We start from the raw sequence: 26,581 nt of genomic DNA on the forward strand, positions 1-26,581 counted from the left end.
TTGAGACATATTCCACTAGAAGTTTTGAAGTGGAATAGTTTGCATAGCTGAAATGACATTAGATTGAGAGTCCAGAGATCTGGCACTGATTTCTATTTTGCTACTTATAATAGGTTTGGTATTGGCCTTGTGAATATCATTTTACTTTAGTATGAATTTCACCTTTTGCAAAATAAAATCCTTGGGCCAGAAGTTTTCTATACTTCCTTTATGCTCTTAAAATCTAAGGTCAAATGTAGATCAAACATCCAATTTGATTTTTTTTTTTTTTACGTTTATTTATTTTTTGGGGACAGAGAGAGACAGAGCATGAACGGGGGAGGGGCAGAGAGAGAGGGAGACACAGAATCAGAAACAGGCTCCAGGCTCTGAGCCATCAGCCCAGAGCCCGACGCGGGGCTCGAACTCGCGGACCGCGAGATCGTGACCTGGCTGAAGTCGGACGCTTAACCGACTGCGCCACCCAGGCGCCCCTCAAACATCCAATTTGAAGGTGATGATGAAAAGATAGCAGTTCCCCCTTTTCCATTTTGACACCAAGAAAAGCAAGAAACAGCCAAAATCCAGATTCAAATACATTATATGTCAACAAACCCCAAAACCACAAATTGGTAGAAGTTGTGGAGGATAAAAAAGTACAGAGAAGATATTTACAGCATTGGTCACCAAAAAAACAGCAGGTATTATTTTTAAGGTAAAGGGTGTACATTGAACACAAACTACTCTTATTTGCAATTTTTGGAAACAGGGGAAAGGTTGGCAAAGAAAAAAAATTCCCTGACATAAATGTATGATAAGCACAAAACATACAGCCAAATGAAGAATTATTTAGAGAGGTCCCATTAAGAAGAAATAGTCTGTCCACGTGGTAAATAGGAGGAGGGAAATATGAGACATTTGCCTTACAAAAAGATATGCCTAAATACCTCTTACCTATTGGATTGGAAGAAAAAAGTTAATTCTGTATCACATGTAAAATAATCATTAATCTAGATCAAATCACAAGTCCCTTCCTAAGTGAAATTCCTCAAAAACGTGAATAGGAAACACTACAAATCAAGATGCATACATACAAAAATATTATGGGTAAAAAAAAGGAAGAGGGGTGCCTGGGTGGCTCAGTTGGTTAAACACCCGACTTCAGCCCAGGTCATGATCTCACAGTTCATGGGTTCAAGCCCAGCATCAGGCTCTGTCCCAACAGTTCAGGGTCTGGAGCCCTTTTGGATTCTGTGTCTCCCAATCTCTCTGCCCCTCCCCCACTCACACTCTGTCTCTCTCTCTCAAAAATAAATAAACATTAATTTTTTTAAAAAAAAAAGGAAGAAAGGAATAGAAAGCAAGTCAGATGATAAAAACTCAGAAAAAGATTGGCATGGAAAAATGAAAACTGAAACCAAATATCTTGTCATTAATATTTTAGAATCATAATGTAGCTATTTCCTCTGTATAAAGAGGAAAGAGTATACTCTGTATAAAGAGTATAAAGCATGGATATAAAATCTCAGGAAAGAGATAATATATAAGGAAAAGATAAAATATAGGTCATCTATGCTAAAAAAAAAGTAGAAGAAAAAAATTTAAAAATCTAATCATAACTGAAATAAAAATTTGGAATCCATACAAAAAAATTAGAAACTTCTGAAGTATATAAAGGACATAAAGAATAGGAATAAGTAAAACAAACTGAATAGAATATAAATGAAAAGTTAAAATATGAAAGGTGGGATGCGTGCCTAGCTCAGTCATTAGAACATGCGACTCTTGATCTCAGGATTATGAGTTCAAGCCCCACATTGGGTGTAGAGATTACTTAAAAAAATATGGAAGGAATGTTTATCTAGGGAAGCCAGAAGAAAAATATTCAATATAGTCATAATTGGAGTCCCAAAACAATAAAATCTGAGTAAATGAACAAATAAATATTTAAGATTTAGTTCAAGGGGTGCTTGGGTGTCTCAGTCAGTTAAGTGTTCAACTCTTGGTTGGCTCGGATCATGATCTCATGGTTTGTGAGATCAAGCTCTGTGATGGGCTCTTCCCTGACAGCATGGAGCCTGCTTAGGATTCTCTCTTTCCCTCTCTCTCTGCCCCACCCCTGATCTACTGTGTGTGCTCTCTCTCCCTCTCAAAATAAGTAAATCAACTTAAAAAGAATGAAGATTTTGTTCAAGAAAAATTAAATTTTTTGATATTAAATTATTGCAGCTACACACTGAAATGGCATAACATATTTGAGAATAATAAAATTTGAATAGTATATTGTAATAAAGTGTTTAAACTTCAAGGATAAAAGTTATTCCTGTAAACATTAATACATGTAAAGGGGATTAATATATGTAATTTTCTTTAGCATTATTAAACACAGGGGGACAATGGTGCTATACATTTAATTTTGAACTAAGAATGTCATACACAGCCAAATTGTTCTTTAATATAAATGCAACAAATAAATATTTTTTTCAAAATAAAAGAACTCTGGGACTATCACTCCATTGAGACCTTCTTGAAAAAAACTAGTTGTGGATAGAAATTTAGCCAAATAAGAAACAGATTGACATATTAAAGCAGTAAGCACTGATTCTACTTACTGTAGGGCTAAAGAATGATATAACTAATAGAAATTTAGAGATAAAGGAAGATAGAAGTGTGTCTTAAATCGGGTTCCCCAAGAAGCAGACTCTGAGATAAAGATTTGAGTAAACTAATTTTTTAAAGAGAGCTGATCCAAGTAAGCACCAGTAGAGAATGATGAAGTCAAACAGTTAAGGGACATTGCCATTAAAGTTGAAAGCTTTTCCTCTCTGGTCAGGAACAAGATAGGAATGTCTACTCTCTCCACTGTTATGTAACATTGTACTGGAAGTCCTAGAAATAGCAATCAGACAACAAAAAAGAAAAGACATCCAAATCAGCAAACAAAGAAGTCAAACTTTCACTATTTGCAGATGGCATGATTCTATATATAGAAAACCCAAAAATCCAAGCACACATACACACACACACACACACACACACACACACACACACACACACACACTGCTAGAACAGAAAAGTAAATTCAGTAAAGTCACAGGATATAAAATCAGTGTATAGAAATCTGTTGCTTTTCTATATACCAATGATGAAGCAGCTGGAAGAGGAATAGGGGAATCAATCCTACTTACAACTGCACCAAAACCAGTAAGATACCTAGGAATAAACCTAACCAAAGAGGTGAAAGACTTGTATTCTGAAAACTATAAAACACTGTTGAAAGAAATTGAAGCATGACACAAAGAAATGGAAAGACATTCCATGCTCATGGATCAGAAGAACAAATATTGTTAAAATGTCTGTATTACCTGGAGCACCTGGGTGGCTCAGTTGGTTAAGCACACGACTCTTGATTTCAGCTCAGGTCATGATCCAGTGGTTTGTGAGATCAAGCTCCATGTCAGGCTCTGTGCTGACAGTGTGGAGCCTGCTTGGGATTCTCTCTCTCCCTCTATCTCTGCCCATCCTGTATTCATATTCTCTCTCTCTCAAAATAAATAAATATATATTTTAAAATGTCTATATTACCCAGAGGAATCTACACATTTAATGCAATCCCTGTCAAAATACCACCAGTATTTTTCACAGAGCTAGAACAAATAATCCTAAAATTTGTATGGAAGCACAAAAGACCCTGGATAGTCAAAGCAACCTTGAAAAAGCAAAGCAAAGCTGAAGGCATCAGACTATGGACTTTGAGTTATATTACAAAACTATAGTGATCAAGACATTATGGTACTTGCAGAAAAATAACACATGGATCAATAGAACAGAATAGAAAACCCAGAAATGAACCCACAATTATATGGTCAATTAATCTTTGATAAAGGAGGAAAGAATGTCCAATGGGAAAAAGAATGTCTCTTCAACAATTAGTGTTGGGAAAACTGGACAGCAACATGGGAAAGAATGAAACTGGCCTACTTTCTTACACTATACACAAAAATAAATTCATAATGGATTTAAGACCTAAATATGAGACCTTAAACCATAAAAATCCTAGAGGAGAACACAGGCAGTAACTTCTTTGCCATCCACCATAGCAACTTATTTCTAGATATGTCTCCTGAGGTAAGGAAAACAAAAGCAATAATAAACTATTGGAACTATATCAAAATAAGTTTTCTGCGCAGTGAAGGAAACAATCAAGAAAACTAAAAGGCAACATACAGAATAGGAGAAGATATTAGTAAATGACATATCTGATAAAGGGTTAGTATTCAAAATATATAATGAACTTATAAAACCTAATACCCCCAAAATGAACAGTTCAATTAAAAATGGAAAGAAGACAGAATAGACATTTTTCCAAAGAACACATACAGATGGTTAACAGACACATGAAAAGATACTCAACATCACTGATCATCAGGGAAATGCAAATCAAAACGACAATGAAATATCACCTCACACCTGTCAGAATGACTAAGATCAATGACACAAGAAACAACAGGTGTTGGGGAGGATGTGAAGAAAGGGCACCTTCTTTCACTGTTTGTGGGAATGCAAACTGGTATAGCCATGCTGGAAAATAGTATGGAGGTTCTGCAAAAATTTAAAGATAGAACTACCCCTCAATCCAGTGCTTGCATTATTAGGTATTTAGCCAGAGAGTACAAAAATGCTAATTCAAAGGGATACGTACACACTGATGTTTGTAGCAGTATTATCTACAATAACCCAATTATGGAAACAGCCCAAGTAATCAGCAACTGATGAATGGATAAAGAAGATGTGGTACACACACACACACACACACACACACACACACACACACAGAGGAATATTACTCAGCCATAAAAAAGAATGAAATCTTGGCATTTATAACAACATAAAAGGAGCTAGAGAATATAATGTTAAGCGAAATAAGTGTTCAAAGGACAAATGCCATATGATTTCACTCATATGTGGAATTTAAGAAACAAAACAAGCAAGTGAAGGAAAAAAGAAAGAGAGGGAGGCAAACCAAGAAACAGACTCTTAACTATATAGAACAAACTGATGGTTACCAGAAAAGAGGTTGGTGGAAGGATAGAGTAAATAGGTGATAGGGATTAAAGAGTGTGCCTGTGATGAGCACTGAGTATGTATGGAAGTGTTGAATTCACTATATTGTATATTGTATACATAAAACTATTATTACACTGTATGTTAACTAACTGGAATTTAAATTAAAACTTTTTAAAGAATAGGCTGAATGAATACTTTTCCAAAAAAGACAAGGATGGCCTACAAACACATGAAAAGTTGTTCAACATCACTAATCATCAAGGAAATGCAAATCAAAACCATAATGAAATGTCACCTTCCACCTGTCAGAATGGCTAAAATAAAAAAAAATGCAAGAAATAACAAGTGTTGACAGGTATGTGGAGAAAAAGGAGTCTTTGTGCACTGTTGGTGGGAATGTAAATTGGTGCAGCCACTGTGAAAAGCAGCATAGAGGTTCCTCATACATTAAAATAGAATTACCATACAATCCGGTAATTCCATTACTGAATATTTACCAAAAGAACATGAAAGCACTAATTCAAAAAGATATAAACATCATTAGTGCATCATTATTTACTATAGCCAGGATATGGAAGCAACTCAAGTGTCCATCCATAGATGAATGGATAAAGAAGATATGATATATATGCACAAATATTACTCATGAAAAAGAATGAGATCTTGCCATTGGCAGTAACATGGATGCAACTAGAGGGTATAATGCTTAGTGAAATCAGTCACTATGAGAGAGAAAAATGCCATCTGATTTCACTCATAGGTAGAATTTAAGAAAAAAAACACAAGCAATGAAAAAGAAAAGAGAAACCAAGAAACATTTCTAAATACAGAGAACAAACTGGTGGTTGTCAATGGGGAGGCAGGACAGGGATAGGTAGAACAGATGAAGCAGATTTTTTTAAAAAGTAAAATATGGGAACAAAATGAAATATAAAATTGCGAGCTATATACAAGAGGCAGAATGAAAAACTGATTTGAAAGGTGAAAAATAAAATATTGAGTAAAGTATAAGTGCAAACAAAATGGAAGTATAAGGATCATAAAAAGGTTGAATTCAGGTCAGAAAATAGTCAATGAGACAGAGAAACAGAGGAGAGGGGGCTCAGTACCCTGAAAACAGAGAATATACTCTGTTTTCAAGCACTACGAAAGCACTCATCAAAATTCATATCTTAAACTGAGAAAAGCTTCCACAAATTCCGAAATATAAATAATGTATTTATGATCTAGAATGCGATAAAATTGTACATTAGTAACAAAACCGGGATATAAAACTTAGCATCCAGAAATTTTAAAACAGTACAATTCTTTCTTACATGCTTTTGGTTTAATACGACATCCAAAGGGAAATTTCAAAACATTCAGGATGGTGAGGTAGGGAAGGGGAATTGGATACAAAGCAAAAGCCACGACCTGTGGAATATATTAAAAAATACACAAGAAAGAATGCAAGCAGATCAAGAAAGCTTTCAAGTTAACAAGTAAGAAAAAGAACAATGAAAGAAACCTCAAGAAAGCAGAAGTGATGAAGTTTAAAATCAAAATAAAAATCATTAAGGTAGGAATATCATTTCTGGCTATTGTTGCAGTAGCTATCAGACAATGGCTTCTCTACCACACCCACCCCAAGACAATTACAACTGCAAATCTAAATAAATATTTTAAAGGCTGTTTTTTTTCAAAACATTGCAGAACAAGACAAACTAAACATAAGGAACCAAATCCCCAGGAAAATGGAAGTGAAGGAGAGCAGTAAACTCTGTGATTAGATGCCACACAACCTCTTTGGGAATTGCTGATGTCTACCATAAAGTAGAGGTATAGAACGGCAGGGAGTAGGTTAAAGCCTGCAGCAGTCTCACTGAGCTTGAGAAACAGAATTCGAAGCTCAAGATTATCAAGGCTGCTAGAATTGATGGCTAAACTTTCAGAAAAAACAAGTCACAGAAAAATGGATCCAGCAGACACATCACAATTTTCCCAAGATACATTTGCAGATTCCTAACTTGTGAAAGCACAGAGTTTTATGTTCAGAAGCCAACCAGAAAGTGGCTGCTGAGTGGCAAAATATTAAGCAGGGATTCTTGTGGTCTTCAAGTGCTGAGGGGACAAAAATTAGAGTTTAGTGCCTGCCAAAGAGAAAAAGCCAATGGAAGCACCTCAGCCTTTCCACCGACAATCCAGAAAAGCTGTTCCATTTAACTAAATGCAAATTGGGAATAGCCTAGGATCAAAGTAGGATCTTACTCAGTTTGTCTACTAAAAAAAAAAATTCTATCCATTGGAAGATATTATAAACCACAGCTTCTACAATCTTTCATTAGCAATGTCCAGCATTAAATTAACTATAACAGTCTTGTCCAGAAATAGGAATAAATGTCCAAAATCAAGAGAAAACACACACACACACACACACACACACACACACACACACAATGCAATAGGAAGACACACATCGTTGATTTAAAGTTTTGAGTTATAGACTTGAACCTTAAAGTAATTGTAGTTAATATGTTTAAAAAGATAAAGGAAAATTTCCTCAGAATAATGGAACCTCTATAAAATAAATTGTTAAAAATCATAATGCTGAAAAATACTGAGCCCTAAAACTGGAAATTTACCTGAAGTTAATAATTAAATAAATAGATTTAACTACAGATCAAGGTCTTAGCAAATGGGAAGAAGACAGGAAAATTGATTGAAACACAGAAAAAAAGAGAGGGGACACAGTGATAAAATTCCTAGAAATCCTTGGAGTCCAAGGAAGTGACAAAGGAAAAGATGTAATATTTGAGAAGATAACGATGGTTGAGAATTTTCCAAAACAAGTGAAATACATACATCAAACTACAAATTGAAGAACTGTGGTAAAGCTGATCATGAAAAACAAAGAGAATATTGCTCAGAGTCACATCATATGAAAATTGCTAGAAGCAAAACACAAAAGCAGTTAAAGAAAAAGACACATCATTTTCAAAGGAACAACTATATTTTAACAGCTGATTACACAACAGAAACTATTGAAGTCTGGAGATAATGAAGTATCATTTTATAAATGCTAATAGAAAATTTTTGTCAAGACAGAATAATATAATCTGCAAAATCATTATTCAAAATTAAGACAAAGAAAGACATTTTCAGGCCAAAAAATTAAATAAACTAAGAATTTATCATCAGTAGAGATAATAATATAAATGCTAAAGGAAGTTCTTTAGGGATAAGAATAATTGTGTTAGATGAAACCACAGCAATGTAGAAAGGTAAGAAAAGACCAGAAGTGCAATTATTTATGTAAATCTAAATGAGCGATTATGTTAAGTAGTAACATTTTTTAAGCTCCAAATACATATAGAAATAAAACATGATACAAATAATACAAGAAAAAAGAGAAGGGAAATATGATGCAAACCTTGCCCTGTCCATTGAATGGTAATACTAATTTAAAACAGACTGTAACAATTCAGGGATTCATGTTCAAGTCTAGAGCAGGGATCAGCAAGCAGGTTCTCTAAACGACCTTAGGTGCCTCATATAATCTTGGTCGTAACTATTTAACTGCTTTTGTAGTATGAGAGCTGTCATAGACAATGAATAAATGAATTTATTATTAAATGAATAGACATAACTTGTTCCAATGAAATATTATTTACAAAAGCAGGTGGCAGGCTAGTCTTGGGCTATGGGTCATAGTTGTTGACCTCTGGCTGAAAGCATTTACTAATAAAAGAGCAAAAATTGTGTAACATGTTAACTGTACATCAAATAAGGAAAGAAATGGAATATTTATTTTTATTTTTATTTTTATTTTTAAGTAATCTCTACACCCAGTATGGGACTCTACCTCACAACCCCTAGATCAAGAGTCACATACTTTTGTAACTGAGCCAGCCAGGCACCCCAGAAATGGAATATTTTTAAAAATTAATAAAAAAAAGATAGGATACAAAGAAAATAAGTAATAAGATTTAGATTTAATACAAATGTTTGTGCTTTAAATGTGCTTGAATGTAAATTGCATAATGTTTCAATGAAATAAAAATTGTTAGACTGAATTTTAGAATAACATAATTTTGGGGTGCCTGGGTGGCTTAGTTGGTTAAGCGACTGACTCTTGATTTCAGCTTAGGTCACAATTGCAGGGTTAGTGAGTTCTAGCCCTACGTCTGGATACCCACAGACAGTGTGGAACCTGCTTGGGATTCTCTTTCTTTTCCATTTTCTCTGCCCTGCCCTTCTCTCTCTCTCAAAAACAAACAAACAAACAAACAAACAAAAAAAAAAACAAAACACAAACAACAAGAAAAAAAAGAAAAAAAAACTTTAAAAGAAAAGAACCTTTTTTTCCCTATGAAACATCAGAGGCTGACTCACTCTCTGATCATATGGAAAAATAAATAAATAAATAAGAAAATGCATTTGTAGAAGAAAATCTGTGTTAAGTGTCATTTAGGGCTTCTGCAACATCCCAAATAGTAATTTACCAACTGCTGCATTGAGACCTAAAATAATTAAGGAAACTATAGCTTTTGTATTTGATGTGAATCTGTAAGAAATGTCTGAATAACTGAACGCGTCCATCTTGAATTTGATGCTTGCGATTGCAATGACAGTATTAAAAGAAGAGCTAACTCATTGGAAATGTCTCAATCAAAATAATACTTGCTCTTAATTTTGTAGGGGAAATGCAAGGTGTTTATTTTAACACTTTCTGGGAAGCTCTGTCCAATAAGCTTTTAAAAAAATAATTAGGATTACAAATAATATTCAATATTTTCCTACTACCCATATTAGAATTAAAGATTTCTTCAATTTTTGCCATTGTTCTTATTGTTCTTAAAAATTCCAAACATATGGAGACAGAATGGAAGCTCTCAGACAGGTAAACTGTTGCTTGGTTCAAAGATGTATCCTACGTGCCTAGAAGGGTAACTTACCTGTAGAAGGGTTAAATAAATGTTGAATGAGTGAAGCAGTCTCTAGCATACAAGGATTAGTATTTGGTAAGTTCTTCTCCCTCTCTCTCTCTTTCTCCCTCTCAGCATACTTCCCCCAATTTTTACCTTAGTTTTCAGTCTTTTGTTTGCTCTAAATCTAATTTACTTTCTCTAATGTTACTGAGAAGTTTGGTAAGAACGGAAATTAATAATAATGTTACATGATGTTGAAAAAAAGTTCTAAGCTATTGAAGAAACTGGCAGATGGTTTGTGTACTGACAAAGTTGGGTGAGGTATTTTGCATTTTAAGTGCTAGTGAACACAGTTTGAATTGAATTTTTATATAATGCCTTATTAAAATATTTTTACAAGTGCTCAGTGCTTGGGTAATCATATTAGTTTCACTGAGAAAGTACACACTGGGACACAAGTTAGGGAAGTAATTTTTTTAAATGCTTCATTCTTTCTTAATTTAATTCTCATTTAGAATTATAGCTTTAAACTGACACATGGACTTACCTCTTATCTTTAAATAAAAATATTTAACATTAAGAAAAATCCTCTGTGATAAGTCAGTCTGAACCACTGTTAACCCTCAGTATGCAGGACATATGTGGGAGAATTGTGAATTTCATTGTACTTATTTTTCTTTGCAGGGTAGATGATAACATCTTAATATATTTTCTACTGAAAACTAACTTCAAATAAAATAAGAGGAATTTTCTGTCTGAATATATAATGCATGAATGACTTTTTGAAAGAGATCTATAAATAATAGATTAGCTCTCAGATATTGCTATGTATTATTAATTAAAAATAAAGATCAGATCTACATTGAAAAATACATCATGGTATCTAGCTGTAATGTGTCTTAACAGTGGGATTAAATTTTACGGGCAATGAAGTGGTCTTTTATCACATTCATGATGGCTCAAGGCCTTTGAATATTCTATTCTTCCTTAGTATTACACATGCTTCTTTAGAGACTGGCCTCAAAACTCACCTTTTTTTTCTGGTAATATTCAACTCACTCTTTCTGGTAACCTTCCTGGAGTACAACTCACCCAAATTTGTCCATTGCATGCTTGATAGTACAGTAAGCTGGTTCTATTATTTATCTGGACATAGGCAGTGCTTACCCTGTGATTATTTGCCTCCATCACCCTGAGTTTCATGTTGTGCGATGCTCCCTAGACATCTCCAGCCTAAGCAGGAATAAACTCTTCAATTTGGCACATCTGAAAAATTCTGGAATATTCTAAGTAGCTCTATAAACTCTACTAGGGATTACCAAAGGAAAATAAACACAAGCAGTAGAAGTCAGACTTACAAAGCACTGATTGTGATACTAACAAGTTTTAATTAGCTTCCAAGGCTCACATGCCTTCTCCTATTCTACATAAGCTCTGACAAGCTCTCTGTTCCCAACCTCTTGGTAGGACCTCACAAGACCAAATCTATCTTGTTCACTGTTGTGTTTTCAGTTGTTATTACTTATTTCTTTTTTGATGTCTCATGAGGCTGAGCTTAAATTCTGGAGACAGACTTACTACTTGTTGCTGCACATTTTAATTTACTGCAATTTCCCGTTTGACATACGGTATGCAAATTACTCTGCAAAGAAAAACCTGACAATAGAGTCTTATGTCTTATGTGCTTACCAAATTAATGAGAAAAAGAAATAACGTTTGGCCTCAGATCAAGATTAATATTTGAGTTCACACAAAGAACTGGGTTGCCGAATCAAACTTACGTGAATCAGAGATCCTACCTGGTGTCTACACATCCACACTAAGCTCTTTTCTTGCCTTCCTCATTCCCTTATCATGTAACATAAGATGTATTAATAGTAGGTAGCCTTATATCACAGTGTTAAGTTAAAAGATATTGAGAAGAAGGAATACCACTCGGGGACTTTATATTCTCTTTGAAAAAGTATGTTTTGCTTGTATGCAGGATAGTTATATCATGTGAGGCACGAGTATGACTTTGTTACTCTCTTTATTTGGAGATTGTATTGGTTTAAAGATATGTATATGGGTACCAAGTTGACAAGAGATGGACTTTGATCGTTTTATGTGCCACTTAGGTAGGCTATAGCACTCAGTTATTTAATCAAATACTAATACTGGTATTGCTGTGAAGATATTCTGTAGATGTGGTCATCTATAATCAGTTGCATTTAAGTAAAGGTGATTACCCTCAACAATGTGGATGGGCCTCACCCAATTAGCTGACAGTCTAATCTTTACAGGCAAAGAAATCTTTTCTTTCCAGAAAAAAAATTCTGCCTCAAGACTGCATCATCAACCTCTACTCAAGAGCGTCAACTGCCAGCCTGCCCTACAGACTCTAGAGTTACCAGCTCCCATAATTGATTGTATAAGCCAATTCCTTGCAATAAATCAATTTCTTGCAATAAATCAATTTCCCTGCATGTCTGTTTCTGTCTGTTTCTGTGTTTATACATATACACATGTGCACATGTGAAATACAATACACATGTGAAATTGGCTGAAAACCATGGTTTTTGGTCAGAGTACACTTTGCCATTAGAAATGAAAGCCTACCGCCTACAGGGAGATCCAGAAAAGTGTCATCCTTGAGCTGTTGTGAGCTGCGGGATCACTTAGTAGCCCATTCACTTCCATCCATAGGCAGGGCCACAGACAGTCTAAAAAAACTGGGTTTCCTCTGCCAGAAGCTTCAAGGAATCTCTCCTTGCACAAACTTGTGTTTGCCATTTGCTCCAATTCTCTCATCTCAATTGCAAACTCTGCTCTTCATTTCTCTTCTTGACTTTTTGCCTACCTTGGACATGTATTTTTGCTTCAGTTCTCTTTAATTCTGCATCCTGAAGGTACAGAGAAATCCCATGATGCTTCAGAATTCAGCCACATGAAATAGGGTAGGGGTTCCTCCTTCATGGAGGCTTTTCTTGGAAGTGTCTAGAAAATATTCCTTCCCCCACAAATCAGCATCTTCTTCCTGTCCTTTAACAAACACACCACCCAAAATATAATACAATAAGACAATAACTAATACTGTAATTAAAAATTTTTTACATTAAGCACAGTAAATTATAGATTTCTTAATTTTGAAAAATTTGAAACAGTCAATTATGTATCTACTTGAAATAATGAGTAAAATGTAGTCCTGACTAGTGAACCTAAAAACTGTCTACAATCTCTTTTTTAGAATAAGATGAGAAGTTAGTTGCATGAATTATATTGCATTTTAATGGTGGAGGTATGTAAGCGAATCATGATACAGTATCCAAAGAACAATAATGAAGATCTACACATAGTGATATTAGAGACAGCTCTCAGATATTGCTGCCATGTATTATTAATTAAAAATAAAGATAATATCTACACTGGAAAATACATCATGGTATCTAGCTGTAATGTGTCTTAACAGTGGGGACTAAACTTTATGGGCAATGAAGCGGTCTTTTATCACATTCATGATGGCTTAAGGCCTTTGAATATCCTTTCCCTCTTCAGTATTACACATACAGAGACTTTGAAAGCTATTCAGGATTTTTCTAGGCGGCGATAGTGGCAACAACATTGCAGATAGACAGAATGTTATGTTTGGAGGTAGAAATGCAAAAGTATATGCTCAGCAGGTGATTGGTCAGAGTGGGATTATGTGTGTGGAACAGGACATGAAGTTTATAATTTAATTGTGAGGAAATTCAACTGCTACAAAATATTTAGACTGTAGGTTTGGAAGGTTTAAATGCAGGGATGTAATGTAACAAAAAAATGTTGTTTAGAAAGATAACATAAGGTTAGAAGAGGGCAAGAACTAATAGGAAGTCATTGCAACAGGTCAGATGAAAGATGATGAACCAGTGGCCACCCAGTTCCCCAAACCAGAAACCTGAGTCATCCTTAACTTCTCCCTCCCTCTCATTGAAAGAATCACCAAGTTGTGTCAAATGAACCCCTTAAACAGAAGTAGAATTTATTCTTTCTTTTCTCTAGAATAGACATGACCCACTACCACGTCAATGAAATATGATGAAAGTCAGATTCAGTTGTCTGAGAATCTTGAAAATGTTGAAAAACTGATTCAAACTAATTTTGAATCTCCTTTTCTCCCTGGGGATGGATCCTGGCATTCTATCAGTCCTGTAGGCTGAATCCAGGGGTGATCTGAACACCCCAACACGTGCTTTAGCAATAATTGGGGATGGTTGCAATATGTCAAGAGATAACAATGAGGAAGGAAGGTGTCTGTGGAGTCCTGGTAGAGTTGATGCTTTCTAAGCAGCCATGGAGGCAGTGACAAAGAAACATGTGACAGAAGAGAAAAGGCTCAGGGGGTGTCTGAAGAAAGCAAGAAAGGACCATATTTTGAAAATAATAGGCTCCTAGCAGGTTATTAAGATCCAGAATCATGCAGAAGGGGAATAAGGTAGGAACTTAATCCACAGATGAGAGATATTACTTGAGGGGATGGTCACAGAATTAAAGTAGGAACACTACCCTATTAAAGTTAAATTGCAGGGTAAAGTCATAACAAGAAACAGTAATACTGCTTAATATTGAATTACCGGACCTTTGATAAAAGCGCTTTAAGGGCCCACCAATGAAGAATAGAGCTGATATGAGCACTGAATGTTTGAACAAAAGATATAGGGAAAAAAGTAACAGAATTTCCCTCATGTAAGAATTGGTCTTGCTAAAAGACCAATTTAGTGAACAGCATATGTAGACTTCAGGAGAATAGATACTTAAAATTTCTAAGAAAGCAAGAGCTGATAAATGGAAAGTAATTTGCAGTTTTTGTCATCTGGTATGTATAAAATGTCACCAACATTATATTGATTTAACATGTTATTATTTTAATAAATATGAATAATGCTTAACATTCTAAAAGCCTTTCATTTATGATGCCTACTCCCAACTGTTAGTGCTCCCCATAAATTCTTACATTTCTCAACGATGTACTTTGCTATGGGGTATTATCGGGAATCTGGCCTTTCCAGTTGGGGAAGAAATGACAATAATTTCAACTGGCATCATTGTCATCCAAAGTTTCAAACAGTTTTATTTATCAAAACCAGATAGTTCATTTCTCTATCATAATTCTTTCTTTCAACCCTCCTTTTTCCCATTAAATCTTTTGCTTGCATTTCTCCAAAAATATAATTTTTGACAACAAAGAGACAGGGAGTGAGCCCAGTGAATAATGACAAGAAAAGCAGCCAAGAAAGGACACTGGCAAGAAATATTCAAGTCTGTACCTGGAAGTTCAATGACCAAAACAAAAGGAAAGTTTCAGAATTTGGGCAAACACAGAGACTGGGCAGAACAATATAGAAAGTAAGAAGCATCCATGTTGTCTATAATGTGAGGACCCAACAGAAAAGGAGAAAGCAAGGAAGAAAATCAGACTGTAGAGAGACAAGAAACAGGAAGCAAAAGGAAGAGTAAATCCAGGCCGAGGCCAGGAGATATCAGAAAGAAGGTACCTAGTCTAAGTGGACAAAAGCAAAAAATCATGGTGGTAAGACTTTAGTGAAGGTCATGAACTCTTTGAGGAGTTAACAACCCAGACTTAATAGATAAGAACAAGTAAGTGGCTTAAAGATCAAAACACATGGCCAAGAAAGACAATGAAATAGTAAGAAAAAGAAAATCCTCAAAAAGAAAATGGATGGATTTGGGTTTCATCTCATTTATATGTTTCTAGACAGAGGTCAGTGAAGAAGAGAGAGGAATTTGAGGGTAGGCTTTTAAGAATCCAGAAATCTAACATTTCCCAAGTGATTAAAATTATATAGATATCATTTGCTTAATTTTTCTGACACTTCGTTTATCAGTTTTTCCTACATACTATTTGATATCTCAGCTATCTGAAAATTGTTATCTGACTGAAACTTGAAGGATATCTCTCAGTAAAGGCATGTGGAATACAAAATCCCATTTTAAGCATGACTAGAACCAATCAAAGTTCAGGAAAAGGTTTCATGGGGGAAACACACCTTTTTTTAAATAAAAGTTTGTTTTTTTTAATGAAGTACATTCATTATGTCTAAACTGAAAAGTTCATTGAAGTCATTTTTTTTCCAATTAAAAGAGTGTTGCATGTATGTCAAGTTAGAAATCCAACACTAAATTTTATTTTAGTAATTTGATAAAGTTAATTAGTGACATACCTTTGGAGATAAGGCTTCCTCTAGAAGTAGCTAATTAACACTTTATCCATGGACAATTTGGGGGAAATACTGAGTCAAGAACATTAAGAAGGGAAACCAAAAGCAATCCTGAACACAATTTTCTAGAACATTCGATGTGTGATATGAAGTCTAAGGTCATTATCTTCCTTGTGTTTCTACATGTAATGTAGCTTTTTTTCCTGGATGCTTTTAATATTTTATTTTTGTCACTCAAAGATAAAGTGATAAATAATTTGTCAGAAATTTGATTATAATGTGTTTTGCATTATTTTCATTGCTTATGTTTCTTGAAGTTTATTGTAATTTTTGGATCTGTGGATCAAATCACTTGATACTGTCCTAGAGGTCATTGAGACTCTCTCCTTAATTTTTTGTTTTATTTCTGTTTGTGCTTGATATTTGATAGTGTCTATTGCAAAGTTTTCAGAAATCCTATTTTTTTCCACTTTCTCTTGGTAATACCCAGCTATGCACTGATATTTTGCTCTTTTCCATACTTATCTTTTTCTTTTAATTAATAATAATAAAAAAAAGAACTCAAGGTTAGATTTAGGAAAGACAAACAGAAAGTAAGGAAAAAATAATTTTTATTACAGAGAAAATTGGATGGAGTTTTTATTCTAATAAGGGAAACATTTACCTATGGATATATGTCTCTGTGCTACGTAATCTGATTGATTACCTTATGATTTATCACTTGTATCTATTTGTACTATGTGTATTAGTAATAGTGGAAGAAGAAAAATGTTTATTCTATTTCTATTTCTGATACTTTATTTTTACAAGAAAGCTTGTCATTTGTTTCAGTAACCGAGTTTTTTCATTTTATATGATTAGAGGAATGCATTATGCTGTCTTCACATAAAGGAATCACAGGATTTTTCTAAGTTGTTTTTAAAGGAAGGTTTAATAATTTTATCCTTTTCATAAATATTAGCACTGTATTTACAAATTTGAGGCATTGAGGCTGTTATCAGTTAAATTAGTTTGAACCAAAACATGGGCTTTCCTGAAAAAAATATTTCAAAGATATAAAAAGATAGCCTGTCATATTTTTATATTTATAAATACAATTGTTAAAGTATTTTTTAGGCTTTAGATTCTATTGTAACTCTTGTAATCACACCATAGTGGAGAAAGAAATCCAAAACAACTTTCCTTTAGTAAAGAAGCAAATAATCTGAAAATTAAGATTTCTGATGCTCAAAAAAACATTGAATATTGAATATTTGATAAGATCAGTTCAGTTTAGGGTAAAGAACTATGGCTTTAAAACATGTTTACTTATTTTGCCACTGAATTAATGATTTAGTTAGTGACTTGGGGACACTCAGCATACTTTCTATAAGTAAAGTTGTTGGGGTGCCTGGGGGCTCAGTCAGTTGAAGGGCTGACTTTAACTCAGGTTAATCTCACACTTCGTGGATTCAAGCCCCATGCAGGGCTTTGCACTGACTGCACAGTGCCTGCTTTGGATTCTCTGTCTCCCCAACTCAAAAATAAATTAACATTTAAAAAAAAGTCAAAATCCCTCTTTTTCATATGGCAGTATGAACTGTAAGTAATGGATAAACATACGTCACGGTAGTCCAAAGTTTTCCAGAAAAGGAACAGAAATAAGAAGATATCTCAGTTACTATCCGGTACCAAAAGAGTGGAGGAACTAATTCCTTGTGAAGTTAGAATAGTTACTTCTTGGGAAATGTAAACTTCGGCCTTCAGGGCCTGTTCTTGTCCCACTCCCACAGCAGGAAGTACATGAGATTTCAACATAAACAGGCTGCAGTGAATTGCCAGTGGTTACTTGTTCTGCATAGTATACCAGATCAATAACATGTCTCTCATACCATTTGGGAAATCAGATTATGATTTAAGAACAGGCAACATAACACCATGTAATCTTTATTGAAAGCCATCCCTTCAGCATTTGTATAACTTCTATTAAATAGCATTTCAGGGGCCCCTAGGTGGCTCAGTCGGTTAAGGTCTGACTTCAGCCCGGGTCACGATCTCGTGGTCTGTGAGTTCGAGCCCCGCGTCGGGCTCTGGGCTGATGGCTCAGAGCCTGGAGCCTGCTTCCGATTCTGTCTCCCTCTCTCTCTGCCCCTCCCCCGTTCATGCTCTGTCTCTCTCTCTGTCTCAAAAATAAATAAACGTTAAAAAAAAATTTAAAAATAGCATTTCAGTATTTTATATTTTTATTTAATCCTTTCTATGATCGTGGGGACCTAAAAGCCACAGGCCATATGTATTTGTGAAGAATTTAAAATCAGTGCATAATTTCTGTCTCTAAGTTGTTCCGTGTAAGACAGAGGTATGCAGTCTCAGGGTTAAGGTATGCTGCTAACTGTCCAAAGCTCTGCTAATGGAGAAAGCCACGTTAAGATAATAAACCATTAACAGTTTTTGGGGCACCTGTGTGGCTCAGTAGGTTAGGTGTCCGACTTTGGCTCAGGTCATGATCTCACGGTCCGTGGGTTCAAGCCCCGCGTCAGGCTCTGTGCTGACAGCTTGGAGCCTGGAGCCTGCTTCCAATTCTGTGTCTCTCTCTGCCCCTCCCTTGCTCTTTCTCTGTCTATTTCTCAAGAATAAATAAATACTAAGAAAAAATTGACAGTTTTTAAAAAGGTATAGTCATGGGCAAAAAATGTCAGGTAATCTTTGATATGGGCAACGTTTAAGATAATTTATCTGAGGAGCATAGAAAAGAACCAAGGTCTCCAGAGCATCTCCTAAGAGCTAAACACTTTCTATATATTGTCATTTAGTCCTTCTAATGGCCTAGAATATAGACATTGCTAATGATATTAATAGGCAAAGAAGTTCAGGTTCAAAGAAGCTACCTCATTCAAGATTACTTGGATGGAAAATAGTAAAGCTGGACCTTAAACCCAGGTATATCTGACCCCAAAGTCAGTGTACCTCTAATTACACTCTTACTTCTCACTAAAGAGAAATGTCATTATTATAAGATGATGTGCTCCTATGTAATATATTTGAGGAAGGGGATTTGGTAGTCATTGCCAATTATTTTAACATTTTCTTAGATATCAGATTAATGCTACACTTATTTCTATTATAATATTTACCCCATTTTGTGTTATTCTGCCTATCTCTCATTTGTCACCTCCATAAGATTGAATGTTCTTTGAATGCAGAGCCTATATTTTGTCTCTCTAACCATAAGAGACTGCACATTCATTTATTCATTCGTTCATTCACAACATATAAAGCACCTACTATGTGCCAGGAATTATATCAGCACATTGTCTTCAAGAAAAAGCAAGAAATTACTTTCCTATGGGGCAATATACAAGAAGTAGGAGAAATGTATCCTCAAAGTGCAATTATTCTTTCATGTATTTATTGGATTTCTAATTGCCTCATTTCAAGAAAGGGAATGATGAATACACATGGAAAACAAAAACCAAAAACTGTCATCAGAAGGCCTAGCACCTAGTTATGATTTTGCCACTTGTACCACAGGCACATCAATTAACCCCGTCAAACACTACTTTCTTGTCCTCTATAAGTCAAAGATGTCATTAAAAAGCAAGAGTAGGGGCGCCTAGGTGGCTCAGTCAGTTCAGTCTCTGACTTTGGTTCAGGTCATGATCTTGTGGTTTACGGGTTTGAGCCCAGGGTCGGGCTGACAGCTCAGAGCCTGTGCTGACAGCTCAGAGCCTGGAGCCTGCTTCGGATTCTGTGTCTCCCTCTCTCTCTGCCCCTCCCCCCCTCTCGCTCTATCTCCCTCTACTTCAAAAATAAATAAACATCAAAAAAATTTAAAAAAAAGCGAGATTTTACTATACCTAAAATATAAAGAGCTTCTGTAACCAATCAGGAAAACAAATGCTGTCCTGAAGGGGGGCAATTCAAAGTCCCATCTAGCCAAATGTTCCAATTTCTTTGTAACCTTTACTGTTCTCAGGTCCAGACTGATGATGATGGAGTATGGAAGGGATAGACATGATGAAGATTCCCCAGGCAAGAGTGAATCACACTCATGAGTCACTTCCTATGACAAAGTGGGATTCCTGCTGAGGAATATAGTGAAAACTCCCCACTCTACCTCCACATGGTCATTTGGCAAGAAAGTTGAGATGGAAACCCTGCCATCTGCATTTAATGGCTTTTAAGGCCATTTGGTTATTGGCACCACTGTTGCCAAAGGGAAGAGAGATGATGGAGGAGGGCATATGGAAAGGGTTTCGTAGGCCAGACCTAGAGGTTGTATACATTACATTTGCTCACATCACGGAGGTTAGAACTCAGTCACATGACCACAATTAACCGTGAAGGAGGCTGGGAGTTTTGGCCTGTGTGTGGAAAAGAAGACAGAAAAAAGCATTTTGGAGTTAAGTAGCATCTCTGCTACAATAACTGTTAGAGAAAAACCAAGAGAAAAAAGTGGAATCTAACTTCCTTGTGTTTTATTCCTTTCTTGTTTTTTTGTTTTGAGCTTACAGTTGTTCGTTCTTAATCTGTGGCAATCCTTAGAGTTGAAACTGGAGATGCTTCCTCCAAGATCATTTGACTTTGCTCTTACTGACTGTTGGCCTGAGACCACTTTTCTTTCCAGGCGGATCCCAGCCAAGTGGGACTCTCAGGTGAATTTCTCACCTTGCTATCTCTTGTGCTTAGCCTGATACCACATTTGCTCTCATTGTCTGTTCTTTCTGTCTCTTTGGTCCACTGGTCAGATCATGGCTCTGGTTTTGGCTCACAGGAATATTTTGGGGGCAAGCCTAGAGATCGCCTTTTCGTCTTGTAAGCTGAACAATGCACTTATAAGTACACTTTATTCAGGATGCCGTGGTTTTATAATGGGGGGGATTTCCAGTTAAAGTAATCCACTATACGTCTGAAAGTATTGCTCCAAGGGAAGAATTTTAAAGATTCTTTTTGACCTACCACGACTTTATCTTCTCAAACAGTTTTGAGATTTTTTGTCAGGTGATAAAAACAAAACACACCTTCAGCTTTTGAAGGCAAACTATAAGTTCTATAGTTTATGCTCTTAAGTATGTTTTTGTAAAACAGTATTTGATAAGGAAATTGTATTCAATGAATTCAAATTTGAAACCACAAAATTTAAGCTCATCAGTTATCACTGGACTCCTTCCAGATATTCCTGATGACATATGATTCAAAGTCTTTTTAAAATACACTACTTAGGGGCTCCCAGGTGACTCAGTCAGTTAAGTGCCCAATTCTTGATTTCAGCTCAGGTCAAGACTTCACTGTTTGTGAGATAGACCCCTGTGTTGGGTTCTGCGGCATGGAGCCTGCTTGGGATTCTCTCTCTCCCTCTCTCTCTCTGTGCCTCCCTGCTCATGCATGCTCTCTTTCTCTCTCAATAATAAATAAACATTTAAAAATAAACAAACAAAAAAAAAAACCCCAAACTGCTTAGAGTTCTACACGTTTTCTGCATGTTATACTTTTTCTTAGTTTACAAATGTTTCAAAATTTTCTAGCCTATTCAAGATGGAAGAGGGTTGTACAAGATATTCACACTACTGAGACTGTTTCAAGACTTTTTCACTTGTTACCAAAACTTAATGGTTTTCAAGCTGTGTCGTGGAGACCATAGTGTCCTGCCAAGGATATTAATATGTATCCCATAGTAAAATAATTCTATGGTTAAATAAATCTGGCTGTCTTTCAGGGATTAACAATGTGCATTAGCATACTGATATCTCAATATATTTCTATCTCAACATATTTCTTTTTTTTTAATCTTAATGGTAATTTATTTTTGAGAGAGAGAGAGAGAGAGAGAGAGAGAGAGAGAGAGAGAGAGCATGAACAGGGGAGGGGCAGAGAGAGGGAGACACAGAATCTGAAGCAGGCTCCAGGCTCTGAGCCATCAGCACAGAGCCCGATGCAGGGCTCAAACCCACAAACTGTGAGATCATGACTGGAGCCAAAGTCAGATGCTTAACTGACTGAGCCACCCAGGGGCCTCATATCTCAATATATTTCTATATTCCTAGTGAAAATATATGTCTTCAAATCTTCTTGGAGGGAATTGAGCATAATCTCTTGACTCATAAAGTTTTAGGAATTTGGTGAAAAACTATCTCATGGACTTTTTGGCCACAGTTTAAAATAATGGCATTTAATAAGAAGGCTATCACAATTGAACATGGCTACAATATCAAACAAATGAAACAGAGAAATACATTTGTGCCCCAAACAATGATATAAAGCTGGATAGGTGTCAACATGAACCAATAAAAACTTGTAGTCTGGAGGAGAAAACGGCAGCATGGTATAGAACGCATGAGTGAAATACCCTAGCTTATCGAATGTTTTTGAAGTGCTCGTTAATTTATTTTGTTTTCTAACCTGATGAAAAAATGTGATTTTTACTCATGAAAAAAACAGGACTCTGGCTTCTATCACATCATACCTACAGATGAATTCAGTATTTGTAGGTGGCTTCGATAGTTTTAGTGTTAGAGTTACGAATAACTTGGGAAGGGAAGGGAATGGTCACACCATTATTTCATCAGATCTAAGGAAATTAAACTTTTGATTATATTGGGAATGGATCATTTTGAAACATGGAAAAACACAAGTCAGAAAGGCATGTTGGGAATGCACATTTAAGCAACATGCAAATAATAAGACACCCTGGCCCAAGAATTCCTCAAATGTGGCCTAAAGGGACTGAAGCCTCATTCTGGAAATGGATGCAGCTCCCATTGCCTTCTACTAGGGCTTCAGAACCCCCGGAATGTTCACATTTTAGACTAGTTAATTCTTTGTTGTTGGGGGATGTCCTGTGCATTGTAGGGTGTTCAATGGCATTTCAGGCCTCTGTGGACTAGATGCCAGTAGAAATGCCCTCTTCTAGATGTGACAACCTAAAATGCCTCCAGATGTTGTCAAATGTCCCCTGGGGCAAAATCTTTCCCAGTTAAGAACAAATCAGGATTGGTTGGTTCCTTACACCAATCACTAAAGAAGGAAATCAGGCATCTAAACATTTATTCTGCTTTGGTGCTTACTAAGCCATCAACTGAGGTGCTCTTGAAGAGTGGGTGACACCAGATCACAACCCAGCTGTACCATCTATTAGCTCTATGGCCAGTTGACTTTCCTGACTTCTCTGTGTTTCAGCCTCCTTATTTCTAAAACAGGAAGAATGATAGCATCAACTTTACAGGATCGTTGAAAAGATTAGATGACAACTTTTTTTTTAATGTTTATGTATTTTGGGGAGAGAAAGAGAGACAGATCATGAGTGGGGGAGGGGCAGAGAGAGGAGGACACAGAATCCCAAGCAGGCTCCAGACTCTGGGTGTCAGCACAGAGCCCAATGCTGGCCTCAAACTCATGAACCGTGAGATCATGACCTGAGCCGAAGTCGGACGCTTAACAGACTGAGCCACCCAGGTGCCCATAGATGACAACTTTTGTAAAGCATATTAATCAGTGCCTGGTACTTAATGTTTTATTAATAAATTTAGTTAACTACTAATTATCATTATTATTAATTTCACTTATCTCATACTCTCTAAAAGATCATTGACTCCACCAAGTCAAGATTATGTTTCTTTTTTATTTATTAATACATTGACATTCAGCTTTCTACTTGAGTCTTCTGTAATTTTAGTAGGTATAAGCCAGAAGCCCTGAATTTAGTCAACTGTTTGATACTTGCATCATTGAGATTCTCCAAGGTTAGAAGAAAACTCTGTATTGTCATAAATTAATTAAAGAAAATATAGGGGCACCTGGGTGGCTCAATCGGTTGAGCGTCCCACTTTGGCTCAGGTCATGATTTCATGGTTCATGAGTTCGGACCCGTGTCAGGCTCTGCGCTGACGGCTCAGAGCCTGGAACCTGCTTTGGATTCTGTGTCTCCCTCTCTCTCTGCCCCTCCCCCACACGCACTCTGTCTGTCTCTGCCTCTCAAAAATAAAGAAAAATATTTTTTTAAAAAATTAAAAAAAAAAGAAAATATAGCAGAGGGATGTCTCTGGGTAGCCATTTCATCAAACTTCCCTGATAACAACTCTATTTCACTACCTGCTTTCATTCATTTTCAACAAGTGATTGCTTCATTATATGCATGTTATACTAATTATAATGAAAATATCCCATTGTCCTCCCCTCCTGTGTGATTATGTGGGCAGGTGTATACCAATACAACTTCGTTGGGAAATGAGACTGTGGAGTTAAAATTCCCTTATAGCGTGAAGTAACCATAAATGTAAATATTCACTAGTAATTTTCTTAACAGGTCTACTAGCCTTCTGTAGAGAACAGGGGGGGCTTTGGGAATTGGGAAATGACAAAGGTCAGTTTTGACCCGGTGGGGAAATGAGCCTGAATGAGGCTTCGCAAGGGGAACACTGGGACACACAGCATTAGGAACATGAGGTAATCATCCTAAAGATAAACTCACAATTCACAATTTTACACAGGACTGACTCTGTGAGTAGACAGCCCTCCCCAGCTGTCTCATAATCAGGCAGGGCAGAGAACGAGAAGAGCCCACGTTATTGACATCACACCTTACTGACTGTTGGAATTTGAAGAAATCACTCTTCCTGAGTGACAGGTGAGAGCTAAGCTTTCATTTTCTAAAGGAGTGTGGAGCATCTGAGTCACCTCCTGAAGTGACAGCTCAGGTTTTCTGACAATGTTGCATCCGTGCTCCTCCCTCCAACCTGTGAACAGTGCCTGGACTTTGACAGCCCCATCATTCTGCAGAGGTTCAGAACAAGAAGACAGGGAGGGGTCCATACTATTCCATTCCCGGTGTTGTTCTGCCATCACTCAACACATTCCCACCCTATGTGCTCTGATGTCCGTGGTCCAGATTGTGTCACTTCACCCATAGCCCCCCATTACTTGGCTGCAATCTACTCATTTGTTTTCCTCAAAGTGGGGGCAGAGGGAGAGGGAGAGAGAGAATCTGAAGCAGGCTTCCCTACCAGCATGGAGCCAAATGTGGGGCTCGATCTCATAATAGTGAGACCATGACCTGAGCCCTAATCAAGTGGCTTACTGACTGAGCCACCCAGATGCCCCTGCAATGTACTCTTAATACCAAGCTGCCTCAAAACTCTTCATGGAACAAGGCAGCATGTAAATGAACAACACTGTTGTGAAGAGAAATATTTTCTTTTGCAACTACAAATGCATTCTTTCGTTGAGCAACAAGAATTATGACTCTAGCCTTGGGGGCAAAGGACATTTAAAAAATGTGAATAAGAAATACAGAAATTGTTGGAAATGCTGACTAAATCTGAGCATTGTTAAGCTGGGTAAAGCTAGATTTGAGAATATCTATCTTCTACATATACCCTTCCTTCAGCAAAGTATGGAAATAATCATGAGCCTGCTCTAATGGGTGTTATAAAATCGATTTTAGTTCTTGGACAGGCAGGGCTTATTTGATCTGGGATTAAAGTGGCACTTAAATGATTTGGTCTTTTCAATTTTTAACTATAGACAACTCTTAACTTGGTTCCTATGAGCAACTTTAAAATAAAATCATGGCTTTAAGTTTCTGAAATTCAGTGTTAAGCTCATTTGTGGAGAATAATATGTCATATTTTGCTTTTATATCTAAATATAAGTGGGAGGTATAAATTTCCATGGATGCCTACCACTTTACAAAGTCAAGGTATTCATTATAACTGTTAGTCTGTATATATGGAAAGCGTCTCTGTCCTCTAGATTACTACAAATAAGAGCTGCAGTGTCAGGACTTACTCTCAAATGCCTTTAACATTTAATTATACTCTCCTGGATTTAAAACATATTTAATCATGAAATAAAGTAATGTAGTCCACCTTGCTCTCAAATGGAAAAGAGGTTGTTTTATAAACCCTTAGCACATTCCTGACACATAGTATATGCTCAATGAATGTATGATCAATCATTCATTGAACACCTGAGGTTTCTTCCTTATTAAGTTCTTCTTCATTTTATTTAGAAAGAAAAGCCATGATTCCCACCTCTGACAAGCTAAGTTCAGAACACAATAGTAACCAAAAATAGAAAAATCTTAGTAATCAACAAATAAATAAGGTGTATTATAATTATTATATATTATCATAAATAAAATCTGCTTTATAATTACAAAAGAACCTCCTTTGGCTGCTAATGACGTCAATTCTTTCCCCATTGTTTCTCTATGATGGTGTCCCTGCACTCTCTATATAATTTGCCTATAGAAAATCAGTTACACTCTGTATGTCCTGAAAACACAGGTGAATCAATGGCTTACCTTTCACTGGGGACAACTTCTCTCTATGTAAATGAGGACGCCAGGCAGCAGGTGCAGGATCACGACTGGGAGGTGTGTCTGAAATGTAGTAAGATTATGAAGTAGGACAGTGGAGTTATGGCTTTTGTCTAATACAATTTACAACTCTGATT

Source organism: Herpailurus yagouaroundi, unplaced genomic scaffold (genome assembly GCF_014898765.1).
Source record: "Herpailurus yagouaroundi ecotype Mexico unplaced genomic scaffold, PumYag 28, whole genome shotgun sequence".
Taxonomy (NCBI): Eukaryota; Metazoa; Chordata; class Mammalia; order Carnivora; family Felidae; genus Herpailurus; species Herpailurus yagouaroundi.